This window comes from Elgaria multicarinata, chromosome 1 (genome assembly GCF_023053635.1).
Source record: "Elgaria multicarinata webbii isolate HBS135686 ecotype San Diego chromosome 1, rElgMul1.1.pri, whole genome shotgun sequence".
Classification (NCBI taxonomy): Eukaryota; Metazoa; Chordata; class Lepidosauria; order Squamata; family Anguidae; genus Elgaria; species Elgaria multicarinata.
The window spans coordinates 164,370,548-164,383,629 of record NC_086171.1 but is presented as its reverse complement, the minus strand read 5'-3'; positions in this window follow the sequence as shown (position 1 = coordinate 164,383,629).

Here is a 13,082-nt window from a genome sequence, read left to right as displayed (position 1 = left end):
TAGCCAGACTTCCCTTCAAGGGTAGAGCAGTGCTTATTGCCGGACACCACACTTTACTAGCCAGACTTCCCTTCAAGGGGAGAGAAATGCTTATTGCAGGACACCACACTTTACTAGCCAGTCTTCCCTTCAAGGGGAGAGAAATGCTTACTGCAGGACACCACAGTTTACTAGCCAGACTTCCCTTTCAAGGGGAGAGAAATGCTTATTGCAGGACACCACACTTTACTAGCCAGTCTTCCCTTCAAGGGGAGAGAAGTGCTTATTGCCGGACACCACACTTTACTAGCCAGTCTTCCCTTCAAGGGGAGAGAAATGCTTACTGCAGGACACCACACTTTACTAGCCAGTCTTCCCTTCAAGGGGAGAGAAATACTTATTGCTGGACACCACACTTTACTAGCCAGTCTTCCCTTCAAGTGGAGAGAAAGGCTTACTGCAGGACACCACACTTTACTAGCCAGACTTCCCTTCAAGGGGAGAGAAATGCTTATTGCAGGACACCACACTTTACCAGCCATTCTTCCCTTCAAGGGAAGAGAAGTGCTTATTGCAGGACACCACACTTTACTAGCCAGTCTTCCCTTCAAGGGGAGAGAAATGATTATTGCAGGACACCACACTTTACTAGCCAGACTTCCCTTCAAGGGGAGAGAAATGCTTATTGCAGGACACCACACTTTACTAGCCAGACTTCCCTTCAAGGGGAGAGAAATGCTTATTGCAGGACACCACACTTTACCAGCCATTCTTCCCTTCAAGGGAAGAGAAGTGCTTATTTCAGGACACCACACTTTACTAGCCAGTCTTCCCTTCAAAGGGAGAGAAATACTTATTGCAGGACACCACACTTTACTAGCCAGATTTCCCTTCAAGGGGAGAGAAATACTTATTGCAGGACACCACATTTTACTAGCCAGTCTTCCCTTCAAGGGGAGAGAAATGCTTATTTCAGGACACCACACTTTACTAGCCAGTCTTCCCTTCAAGGGGAGAGAAATGATTATTGCAGGACACCACACTTTACTAGCCAGTCTTCCCTTAAAGGGGAGAGAAATGTTTATTGCAGGACACCACACTTTACTAGCCAGTCTTCCCTTCAAGGGGAGAGAAATGCTTACTGCAGGACACCACACTTTACTAGCCAGTCTTCCCTTCAAGGGGAGAGAAATGCTTACTGTAGGACACCACACTTTACTAGCCAGACTTCCCTTCAAGGGGAGAGAAATGCTTATTGCAGGACACCACACTTTACTAGCCAGTCTTCCCTTCAAGGGGAGAGAAATGCTTACTGCAGGACACCACACTTTACTAGCCAGTCTTCCCTTCAAGGGCAGAGAAATGGTTACTGCATGACACCACACTTTACTAGCCAGTCTTCCCTTCAAGGGGAGAGAAATGCTTACTGCAGGACACCACACTTTACTAGCCAGTCTTCCCTTCAAGGGGAGAGAAATGGTTACTGCAGGACACCACATTTTACTAGCCAGTCTTCCCTTCAAGGGGAGAGAAATGCTTACTGCAGGACACCACACTTTACTAGCCAGACTTCCCTTCAAGTGTAGAGCAGTGCTTATTGCCGGACACCACACTTTACTAGCCAGACTTCCCTTCAAGGGGAGAGAAATGCTTATTGCAGGACACCACACTTTACTAGCCAGTCTTCCCTTCAAGGGGAGAGAAATGCTTACTGCAGGACACCACAGTTTACTAGCCAGACTTCCCTTTCAAGGGGAGAGAAATGCTTATTGCAGGACACCACACTTTACTAGCCAGTCTTCCCTTCAAGGGGAGAGAAGTGCTTATTGCCGGACACCACACTTTACTAGCCAGTCTTCCCTTCAAGGGGAGAGAAATGCTTACTGCAGGACACCACACTTTACTAGCCAGTCTTCCCTTCAAGGGGAGAGAAATACTTATTGCTGGACACCACACTTTACTAGCCAGTCTTCCCTTCAAGTGGAGAGAAAGGCTTACTGCAGGACACCACACTTTACTAGCCAGACTTCCCTTCAAGGGGAGAGAAATGCTTATTGCAGGACACCACACTTTACCAGCCATTCTTCCCTTCAAGGGAAGAGAAGTGCTTATTTCAGGACACCACACTTTACTAGCCAGTCTTCCCTTCAAAGGGAGAGAAATACTTATTGCAGGACACCACACTTTACTAGCCAGACTTCCCTTCAAGGGGAGAGAAATACTTATTGCAGGACACCACATTTTACTAGCCAGTCTTCCCTTCAAGGGGAGAGAAATGCTTATTTCAGGACACCACACTTTACTAGCCAGTCTTCCCTTCAAGGGGAGAGAAATGATTATTGCAGGACACCACACTTTACTAGCCAGTCTTCCCTTAAAGGGGAGAGAAATGTTTATTGCAGGACACCACACTTTACTAGCCAGTCTTCCCTTCAAGGGGAGAGAAATGCTTACTGCAGGACACCACACTTTACTAGCCAGTCTTCCCTTCAAGGGGAGAGAAATGCTTACTGTAGGACACCACACTTTACTAGCCAGACTTCCCTTCAAGGGGAGAGAAATGCTTATTGCAGGACACCACACTTTACTAGCCAGTCTTCCCTTCAAGGGGAGAGAAATGCTTACTGCAGGACACCACACTTTACTAGCCAGTCTTCCCTTCAAGGGCAGAGAAATGGTTACTGCATGACACCACACTTTACTAGCCAGTCTTCCCTTCAAGGGGAGAGAAATGCTTACTGCAGGACACCACACTTTACTAGCCAGTCTTCCCTTCAAGGGGAGAGAAATGGTTACTGCAGGACACCACATTTTACTAGCCAGTCTTCCCTTCAAGGGGAGAGAAATGCTTACTGCAGGACACCACACTTTACTAGCCAGACTTCCCTTCAAGGGTAGAGCAGTGCTTATTGCCGGACACCACACTTTACTAGCCAGACTTCCCTTCAAGGGGAGAGAAATGCTTATTGCAGGACACCACACTTTACTAGCCAGTCTTCCCTTCAAGGGGAGAGAAATGCTTACTGCAGGACACCACAGTTTACTAGCCAGACTTCCCTTTCAAGGGGAGAGAAATGCTTATTGCAGGACACCACACTTTACTAGCCAGTCTTCCCTTCAAGGGGAGAGAAGTGCTTATTGCCGGACACCACACTTTACTAGCCAGTCTTCCCTTCAAGGGGAGAGAAATGCTTACTGCAGGACACCACACTTTACTAGCCAGTCTTCCCTTCAAGGGGAGAGAAATACTTATTGCTGGACACCACACTTTACTAGCCAGTCTTCCCTTCAAGTGGAGAGAAAGGCTTACTGCAGGACACCACACTTTTCTAGCCAGACTTCCCTTCAAGGGGAGAGAAATGCTTATTGCAGGACACCACACTTTACTAGCCAGTCTTCCCTTCCAGGGGAGAGAAATGCTTACTGCAGGACACCACACTTTACTAGCCAGTCTTCCCTTCAAGGGGAGAGAAATGCTTACTGCAGGACACCACACTTTTCTAGCCAGACTTCCCTTCAAGGGGAGAGAAATGCTTACTGCAGGACACCACACTTTACTAGCCAGTCTTCCCTTCAAGGGGAGAGAAATGCTTACTGCAGGACACCACACTTTACTAGCCAGACTTCCCTTCAAGGGGAGAGAAATGCTTATTGCAGGACACCACACTTTACTAGCCAGTCTTCCCTTCAGGGGAGAGAAATGCTTACTGCAGGACACCACACTTTACTAGCCAGACTTCCCTTCAAGGGGAGAGAAATGCTTATTGCAGGACACCACACTTTACTAGCCAGTCTTCCCTTCAAGGGGAGAGAAATGCTTATTGCAGGACACCACATTTTACTAGCCAGTCTTCCCTTCAAGGGGAGAAAAATGCTTATTGCAGGACACCACATTTTACTAGCCAGTCTTCCCTTCAAGGGGAGAGAAATGCTTACTGCAGGACACCACACTTTACTAGCCAGTCTTCCCTTCAAGGGGAGAGAAATGCTTACTGCAGGACACCACACTTTACTAGCCAGACTTCCCTTCAAGGGGAGAGAAATGCTTATTGCAGGACACCACACTTTACTAGCCAGTCTTCCCTTCAAGGGGAGAGAAATGCTTATTGCAGGACACCACACTTTACTAGCCAGACTTCCCTTCAAGGGGAGAGAAATGCTTATTGCAGGACACCACACTTTACTAGCCAGTCTTCCCTTCAAGGGGAGAGAAATGCTTTCTGCAGGACACCACACTTTACTAGCCAGACTTCCCTTCAAGGGGAGAGAAATGCTTATTGCAGGACACCACACTTTTCTAGCCAGTCTTCCCTTCAAGGGGAGAGAAATGCTTACTGCAGGACACCACACTTTACTAGCCAGTCTTCCGTTCAAGAGGAGAGAAATGCTTACTGCAGGATACCACACTTTACTAGCCAGTCTTCCCTTCAAGGGGAGAGAAATGCTTATTTCAGGACACCACACTTTACTAACCAGACTTCCCTACAAGGGGAGAGAAATGCTTATTGCAGGACACCACACTTTACTAGCCAGTCTTCCCTTCAAGGGGAGAGAAATGCTTATTTCAGGACACCACACTTTACTAACCAGACTTCCCTACAAGGGGAGAGAAATGCTTATTTCAGGACACCACACTTTACTAACCAGACTTCCCTTCAAGGGGAGAGAAATGCTTACTGCAGGACACCACACTTTACTAGCTAGACTTCCCTTCAAGGGGAGAGAAATGCTTATTGCAGGACACCACATTTTACTAGCCAGACTTCCCTTCAAGGGGAGAGAAATGCTTACTGCAAGACACCACATTTTACTAGCCAGTCTTCCCTTCAAGGGGAGAGAAATGCTTATTTCAGGACACCGCACTTTACTAGCCAGTCTTCCCTTCAAGGGGAGAGAAATGCTTACTGCAGGACACCACACTTTACTAGCCAGACTTCCCTTCAAGGGGAGAGAAATGGTTACTGCAGGACACCACATTTTACTAGCCAATCTTCCCTTCAAGGGGAGAGAAATGCTTACTGCAGGACACCTCACTTTACTAGCCAGTCTTCCCTTCAAGGGGAGAGAAATGCTTACTGCAGGACACCACACTTTACTAGCCAGTCTTCCCTTCAAGGGGAGAGAAATGGTTACTGCAGGACACCACACTTTACTAGCCAGTCTTCCCTTCCAGGGGAGAGAAATGCTTATTTCAGGACACCACACTTTACTAGCCAGTCTTCCCTTCAAGGGGAGAGAAGTGCTTATTGCCAGACACCACACTTTACTAGCCAGTCTTCCCTTCAAGAGGAGAGAAATGCTTACTGCAGGACACCACACTTTACTAGCCAGTCTTCCCTTCAAGGGGAGAGAAATACTTATTGCTGGACACCACACTTTACTAGCCAGTCTTCCCTTCAAGGGGAGAGAAATGCTTACTGCAGGACACCACACTTTACTAACCAGACTTCCCTTCAAGTGGAGAGAAATGCTTATTGCAGGACACCACACTTTAATAGCCAGTCTTCCCTTCAGGGGGAGAGAAATGCTTATTGCAGGACACCGCACTTTACTAGCCAGTCTTCCCTTCAAGAGGAGAGAAGTGCTTACTGCAGGACAATGCACTTTACCAGCCAGTCTTCTATTCAAGGGGAGAGAAGTGCTTATTTCAGGCCACCACTCCTTACTGGCCAGTGTCCTCCCCCTCACTCCCCTTCATGAGGTGGGCTTTGCTTTTTTACGCTTCCAAGGAAATCGAGGCATCTTACATCGTCGTCTTCGTCTCCATCTTATCCTCAAAAAAAATCCTTCGAGGTAAGCCAGTCCAACTCTCTAAGAAATATATTACACTGGCTTTGATTGCACTTGTTTTTGTGCTTTTTCCCCCTTTCATTTGTTGATTTACAGTTTTTAATTCTTTATGTGGGTATGTTCTGTGTTTTAGAATTTAAATTTTGTATACTCGTTTTTACCTTAATTTTAGAATTTCTGTAAACCGCCCAGAGAGCCCTTGCTATGGGAGGGGTATATAAGTGCAATAAATTAAAAAATAAAATGTAGATTCTCACTCCTCTGTCCCAGGATGATGGTGTGCTGCACCTCTGAAATCAAGGACCAAGACTTCCCTGGCCATTTCTCTGCAGTCCACTTGCTGGATGGATTGAATAGAAAGTGAATGCAGGTGTCGAAGAAGGGATGCCTGGAAGTTCTGCTGTAAAGACGAAAGAGGAAAGCACTGCCTTCAGAGGGAGGGGACCTATTATTGCCAGCCTTCACACTTTACTGGCCAGTCTTCCCTTCAAGGGGTGAGAATTGCTTAGATCAGGCCACCAAACTTTACCAGCCAGTCTTCCTTTCAAGGAAAAAGAAGTACTTATTACAGGACTCCACACTTTTCTGGATAGACTTCCCTTCAAGGGAAGAGAAGTACTTATTGCAGGACTCCACACTTTACTAGCCAATCCTCCCTTCATGGGAAGAGAAGTGCTTATTGCAGGACTCCACACTTTTCTGGACAGACTTCCCTTCAAGGGAAAAGAAGTACTTATTGCAGGACTCCACACTTTTCTGGACAGACTTCCCTTCAAGGGAAGAGAAGTACTTATTGCAGGACACCACACTTTACTAGCCAGTCTTCCCTTCAAGGGGAGAGAAATGCTTATTGCAGGACACCACACTTTACTAGCCAGTCTTCCCTTCAAGGGAAGAGAAGTTCTTATTGCAGGACACCACATTTTACTAGCCAGTCTTCCCTTCAAGGGGAGAGAAATGCTTACTGCAGGACACCACACTTTACTAGCCAGACTTCCCTTCAAGGGGAGAGAATTGCTTAGAAGGGATGCCTGGAAGTTCTGCTGTAAAGACGAAAGAGGAAAGCACTGCCTTCAGAGGGAGGGGACCTATTATTGCCAGCCTTCACACTTTACTGGCCAGTCTTCCCTTCAAGGGGTGAGAATTGCTTAGATCAGGCCACCAAACTTTACCAGCCAGTCTTCCCTTCAAGGGGAGAGAATTGCTTAGTTCAGGCCACCAAAGTTTACTGTCCAGTCTTCCCTTCAACGGAAAAGAAGTACTTATTGCAGGACTCCACACTTTTCTGGACAGACTTCCCTTCAAGGGAAAAGAAGTACTTATTGCAGGACACCATACTTTTCTGGCCAGTCTTCCCTTCAAAGGAAGAGAAGTGCTTAGTTCAGGCTACCAGACTTTACTAGCCAGACTTCCCTTCAAGGGGAGAGAAGTGCTTATTGCAGGACACCGCACTTTACTAGCCATTCTTCCCTTCAAGGGAAGAGAAGTTCTTATTGCAGGACACCACACTTTATTAGCCATTCTTCCCTTCAAGGGGAAAGAAATGCTTATTGCAGGACACCACACTTTACTAGCCAGTCTTCCCTTCAAGGGGAGAGAAATGCTTATTGCAGGACACCACACTTTACTAGCCAGTCTTCCCTTCAACGGAAGAGAAGTTCTTATTGCAGGACACCACACTTTACTAGCCAGACTTCCCTTCAAGGGGAGAGAAATGCTTATTGCAGGACACAGCACTTTACCAGCCAGTCTTCCCTTCAAGGGGAGAGAAGTTCTTATTGCAGGACACCACACTTTACTAGCCAGACTTCCCTTCAAGGGGAGAGAAATGCTTATTGCAGGACACCACACTTTACTAGCCAGACTTCCCTTCAAGGGGAGAGAAATGCTTATTGCAAGACACCACACTTTACCAGCCATTCTTCCCTTCAAGGGAAGAGAAGTTCTTATTGCCGGACACCACACTTTACTAGCCAGACTTCCCTTCAAGGGGAGAGAAATGCTTATTGCAGGACACCACACTTTACTAGCCAGTCTTCCCTTCAAGGGGAGAGAAATGATTATTGCAGGACACCACACTTTACTAGCCAGACTTCCCTTCAAGGGGAGAGAAATGCTTATTGCAGGACACCACACTTTACCAGCCATTCTTCCCTTCAAGGGAAGAGAAGTGCTTATTTCAGGACACCACACTTTACTAGCCAGTCTTCCCTTCAAAGGGAGAGAAATACTTATTGCAGGACACCACACTTTACTAGCCAGACTTCCCTTCAAGGGGAGAGAAATACTTATTGCAGGACACCACATTTTACTAGCCAGTCTTCCCTTCAAGGGGAGAGAAATGCTTATTTCAGGACACCACACTTTACTAGCCAGTCTTCCCTTCAAGGGGAGAGAAATGATTATTGCAGGACACCACACTTTACTAGCCAGTCTTCCCTTAAAGGGGAGAGAAATGTTTATTGCAGGACACCACACTTTACTAGCCAGTCTTCCCTTCAAGGGGAGAGAAATGCTTACTGCAGGACACCACACTTTACTAGCCAGTCTTCCCTTCAAGGGGAGAGAAATGCTTACTGTAGGACACCACACTTTACTAGCCAGACTTCCCTTCAAGGGGAGAGAAATGCTTATTGCAGGACACCACACTTTACTAGCCAGTCTTCCCTTCAAGGGGAGAGAAATGCTTACTGCAGGACACCACACTTTACTAGCCAGTCTTCCCTTCAAGGGCAGAGAAATGGTTACTGCATGACACCACACTTTACTAGCCAGTCTTCCCTTCAAGGGGAGAGAAATGCTTACTGCAGGACACCACACTTTACTAGCCAGTCTTCCCTTCAAGGGGAGAGAAATGGTTACTGCAGGACACCACATTTTACTAGCCGGTCTTCCCTTCAAGGGGAGAGAAATGCTTATTGCCGGACACCACACTTTACTAGCCAGTCTTCCCTTCAAGGGGAGAGAAATGATTATTGCAGGACACCACACTTTACTAGCCAGTCTTCCCTTAAAGGGGAGAGAAATGTTTATTGCAGGACACCACACTTTACTAGCCAGTCTTCCCTTCAAGGGGAGAGAAATGCTTACTGCAGGACACCACACTTTACTAGCCAGTCTTCCCTTCAAGGGGAGAGAAATGCTTACTGTAGGACACCACACTTTACTAGCCAGACTTCCCTTCAAGGGGAGAGAAATGCTTATTGCAGGACACCACACTTTACTAGCCAGTCTTCCCTTCAAGGGGAGAGAAATGCTTACTGCAGGACACCACACTTTACTAGCCAGTCTTCCCTTCAAGGGCAGAGAAATGGTTACTGCATGACACCACACTTTACTAGCCAGTCTTCCCTTCAAGGGGAGAGAAATGCTTACTGCAGGACACCACACTTTACTAGCCAGTCTTCCCTTCAAGGGGAGAGAAATGGTTACTGCAGGACACCACATTTTACTAGCCAGTCTTCCCTTCAAGGGGAGAGAAATGCTTACTGCAGGACACCACACTTTACTAGCCAGACTTCCCTTCAAGGGTAGAGCAGTGCTTATTGCCGGACACCACACTTTACTAGCCAGACTTCCCTTCAAGGGGAGAGAAATGCTTATTGCAGGACACCACACTTTACTAGCCAGTCTTCCCTTCAAGGGGAGAGAAATGCTTACTGCAGGACACCACAGTTTACTAGCCAGACTTCCCTTTCAAGGGGAGAGAAATGCTTATTGCAGGACACCACACTTTACTAGCCAGTCTTCCCTTCAAGGGGAGAGAAGTGCTTATTGCCGGACACCACACTTTACTAGCCAGTCTTCCCTTCAAGGGGAGAGAAATGCTTACTGCAGGACACCACACTTTACTAGCCAGTCTTCCCTTCAAGGGGAGAGAAATACTTATTGCTGGACACCACACTTTACTAGCCAGTCTTCCCTTCAAGTGGAGAGAAAGGCTTACTGCAGGACACCACACTTTTCTAGCCAGACTTCCCTTCAAGGGGAGAGAAATGCTTATTGCAGGACACCACACTTTACTAGCCAGTCTTCCCTTCAAGGGGAGAGAAATGCTTACTGCAGGACACCACACTTTACTAGCCAGTCTTCCCTTCAAGGGGAGAGAAATGCTTACTGCAGGACACCACACTTTTCTAGCCAGACTTCCCTTCAAGGGGAGAGAAATGCTTACTGCAGGACACCACACTTTACTAGCCAGTCTTCACTTCAAGGGGAGAGAAATGCTTACTGCAGGACACCACACTTTACTAGCCAGACTTCCCTTCAAGGGGAGAGAATTGCTTAGAAGGGATGCCTGGAAGTTCTGCTGTAAAGACGAAAGAGGAAAGCACTGCCTTCAGAGGGAGGGGACCTATTATTGCCAGCCTTCACACTTTACTGGCCAGTCTTCCCTTCAAGGGGAGAGAAATGCTTACTGCAGGACACCACACTTTACTAGCCAGACTTCCCTTCAAGGGGAGAGAAATGCTTATTGCAGGACACCACACTTTACTAGCCAGTCTTCCCTTCAAGGGGAGAGAAATGGTTACTGCAGGACACCACATTTTACTAGCCAGTCTTCCCTTCAAGGGGAGAGAAATGCTTATTTCAGGACACCACACTTTACTAGCCAGTCTTCCCTTCAAGGGGAGAGAAATGCTTACTGCAAGGCACCACACTTTACTAGCCAGTCTTCCCTTCAAGGGGAGAGAAATGCTTACTGCAGGACACCACACTTTACTAGCCAGTCTTCCCTTCAAGGGGAGAGAAATGGTTACTGCAGGACACCACATTTTACTAGCAAGTCTTCCCTTCAAGGGGAGAGAAATGCTTACTGCAGGACACAGCACTTTACTAGCCATTCTTCCCTTCATGGGGAGAGAAGTTCTTATAGCAGGACACCACACTTTACTAGCCAGTCTTCCCTTCAAGGGGAAAGAAATGCTTATTGCAGGACACCACACTTTACTAGCCAGTCTTCCCTTCAAGGGGAGAGAAATGCTTATTGCAGGACACCACACTTTACTAGCCAGACTTCCCTTCAAGGGGAGAGAAATGCTTACTGCAAGGCACCACACTTTACTAGCCAGTCTTCCCTTCAAGGGGAGAGAAATGCTTACTGCAAGGCACCACACTTTACTAGCCATTCTTCCCTTCATGGGGAGAGAAGTTCTTATTGCAGGACACCACACTTTACTAGCCAGTCTTCCCTTCAAGGGGAAAGAAATGCTTATTGCAGGACACCACACTTTACTAGCCAGTCTTCCCTTCATGGGGAGAGAAGTTCTTATTGCAGGACACCACACTTTACTAGCCAGTCTTCCCTTCAAGGGGAAAGAAATGCTTACTGCAAGGCACCACACTTTACTAGCCAGTCTTCCCTTCAAGGGGAGAGAAATGCTTACTGCAGGACACCACACTTTACTAGCCAGACTTCCCTTCAAGGGGAGAGAATTGCTTAGAAGGGATGCCTGGAAGTTCTGCTGTAAAGACGAAAGAGGAAAGCACTGCCTTCAGAGGGAGGGGACCTATTATTGCCAGCCTTCACACTTTACTGGCCAGTCTTCCCTTCAAGGGGAGAGAAATGCTTACTGCAGGACACCACACTTTACTAGCCAGACTTCCCTTCAAGGGGAGAGAAATGCTTATTGCAGGACACCACACTTTACTAGCCAGTCTTCCCTTCAAGGGGAGAGAAATGGTTACTGCAGGACACCACATTTTACTAGCCAGTCTTCCCTTCAAGGGGAGAGAAATGCTTATTTCAGGACACCACACTTTACTAGCCAGTCTTCCCTTCAAGGGGAGAGAAATGCTTACTGTAAGGCACCACACTTTACTAGCCAGTCTTCCCTTCAAGGGGAGAGAAATGCTTACTGCAGGACACCACACTTTACTAGCCAGTCTTCCCTTCAAGGGGAGAGAAATGGTTACTGCAGGACACCACATTTTACTAGCCAGTCTTCCCTTCAAGGGGAGAGAAATGCTTACTGCAGGACACAGCACTTTACTAGCCATTCTTCCCTTCATGGGGAGAGAAGTTCTTATTGCAGGACACCACACTTTACTAGCCAGTCTTCCCTTCAAGGGGAAAGAAATGCTTATTGCAGGACACCACACTTTACTAGCCAGTCTTCCCTTCAAGGGGAGAGAAATGCTTATTGCAGGACACCACACTTTACCAGCCAGTCTTCCCTTCAAGGGGAGAGAAGTTCTTATTGCAGGACACCACACTTTACTAGCCAGACTTCCCTTCAAGGGGAGAGAAATGCTTATTGCAGGACACCACACTTTACTAGCCAGTCTTCCCTTCAACGGAAGAGAAGTTCTTATTGCAGGACACCACACTTTACTAGCCAGTCTTCCCTTCAAGGGGAGAGAAATGCTTACTGCAGGACACCACACTTTACTAGCCAGACTTCCCTTCAAGGGGAGAGAAGTGCTTATTGCAGGACACCACACTTTACTAGCCATTCTTCCCTTCAAGGGAAGAGAAGTTCTTATTGCAGGACACCACACTTTACTAGCCAGTCTTCCCTTCAAGGGGAGAGAAATGCTTATTGCAGGACACCACACTTTATTAGCCAGTCTTCCCTTCAAGGGGAGAGAAATGCTTATTGCAGGACACCACACTTTACTAGCCAGTCTTCCCTTCAAGGGGAGAGAAATGCTTATTGCAGGACACCACACTTTACCAGCCAGTCTTCCCTTCAAGGGGAGAGAAATGATTATTTCAGGACACCACACTTTACTAGCCAGTCTTCCCTTCAAGGGGAGAGAAATGCTTACTGCAGGACACCACACTTTACTTGCCAGTCTTCCCTTCAAGGGGAGAGAAATACTTATTGCTGGACACCACACTTTACTAGCCAGTCTTCCCTTCAAGGGGAGAGAAATGCTTACTGCAGGACACCACACTTTAATAGCCAGACTTCCCTTCAAGGGGAGAGAAATGCTTATTGCAGGACACCACACTTTACTAGCCAGTCTTCCCTTCAAGGGGAGAGAAATGCTTACTGCAGGACACCACACTTTACTAGCCAGTCTTCCCTTCAAGGGGAGAGAAATGCTTATTTCAGGACACCACACTTTACTAGCAAGTCTTCCCTTCAAGGGGAGAGAAATGCTTACTGCAGGACACCACACTTTACTAGCCAGTCTTCCCTTCAAGGGGAGAGAAATACTTATTGCTGGACACCACACTTTACTAGCCAGTCTTCCCTTCAAGGGGAGAGAAATGCTTATTTCAGGACACCACACTTTACTAGCCAGACTTCCCTTCAAGGGGAGAGAAATGCTTATTGCAGGACACCACACTTTACTAGCCAGTC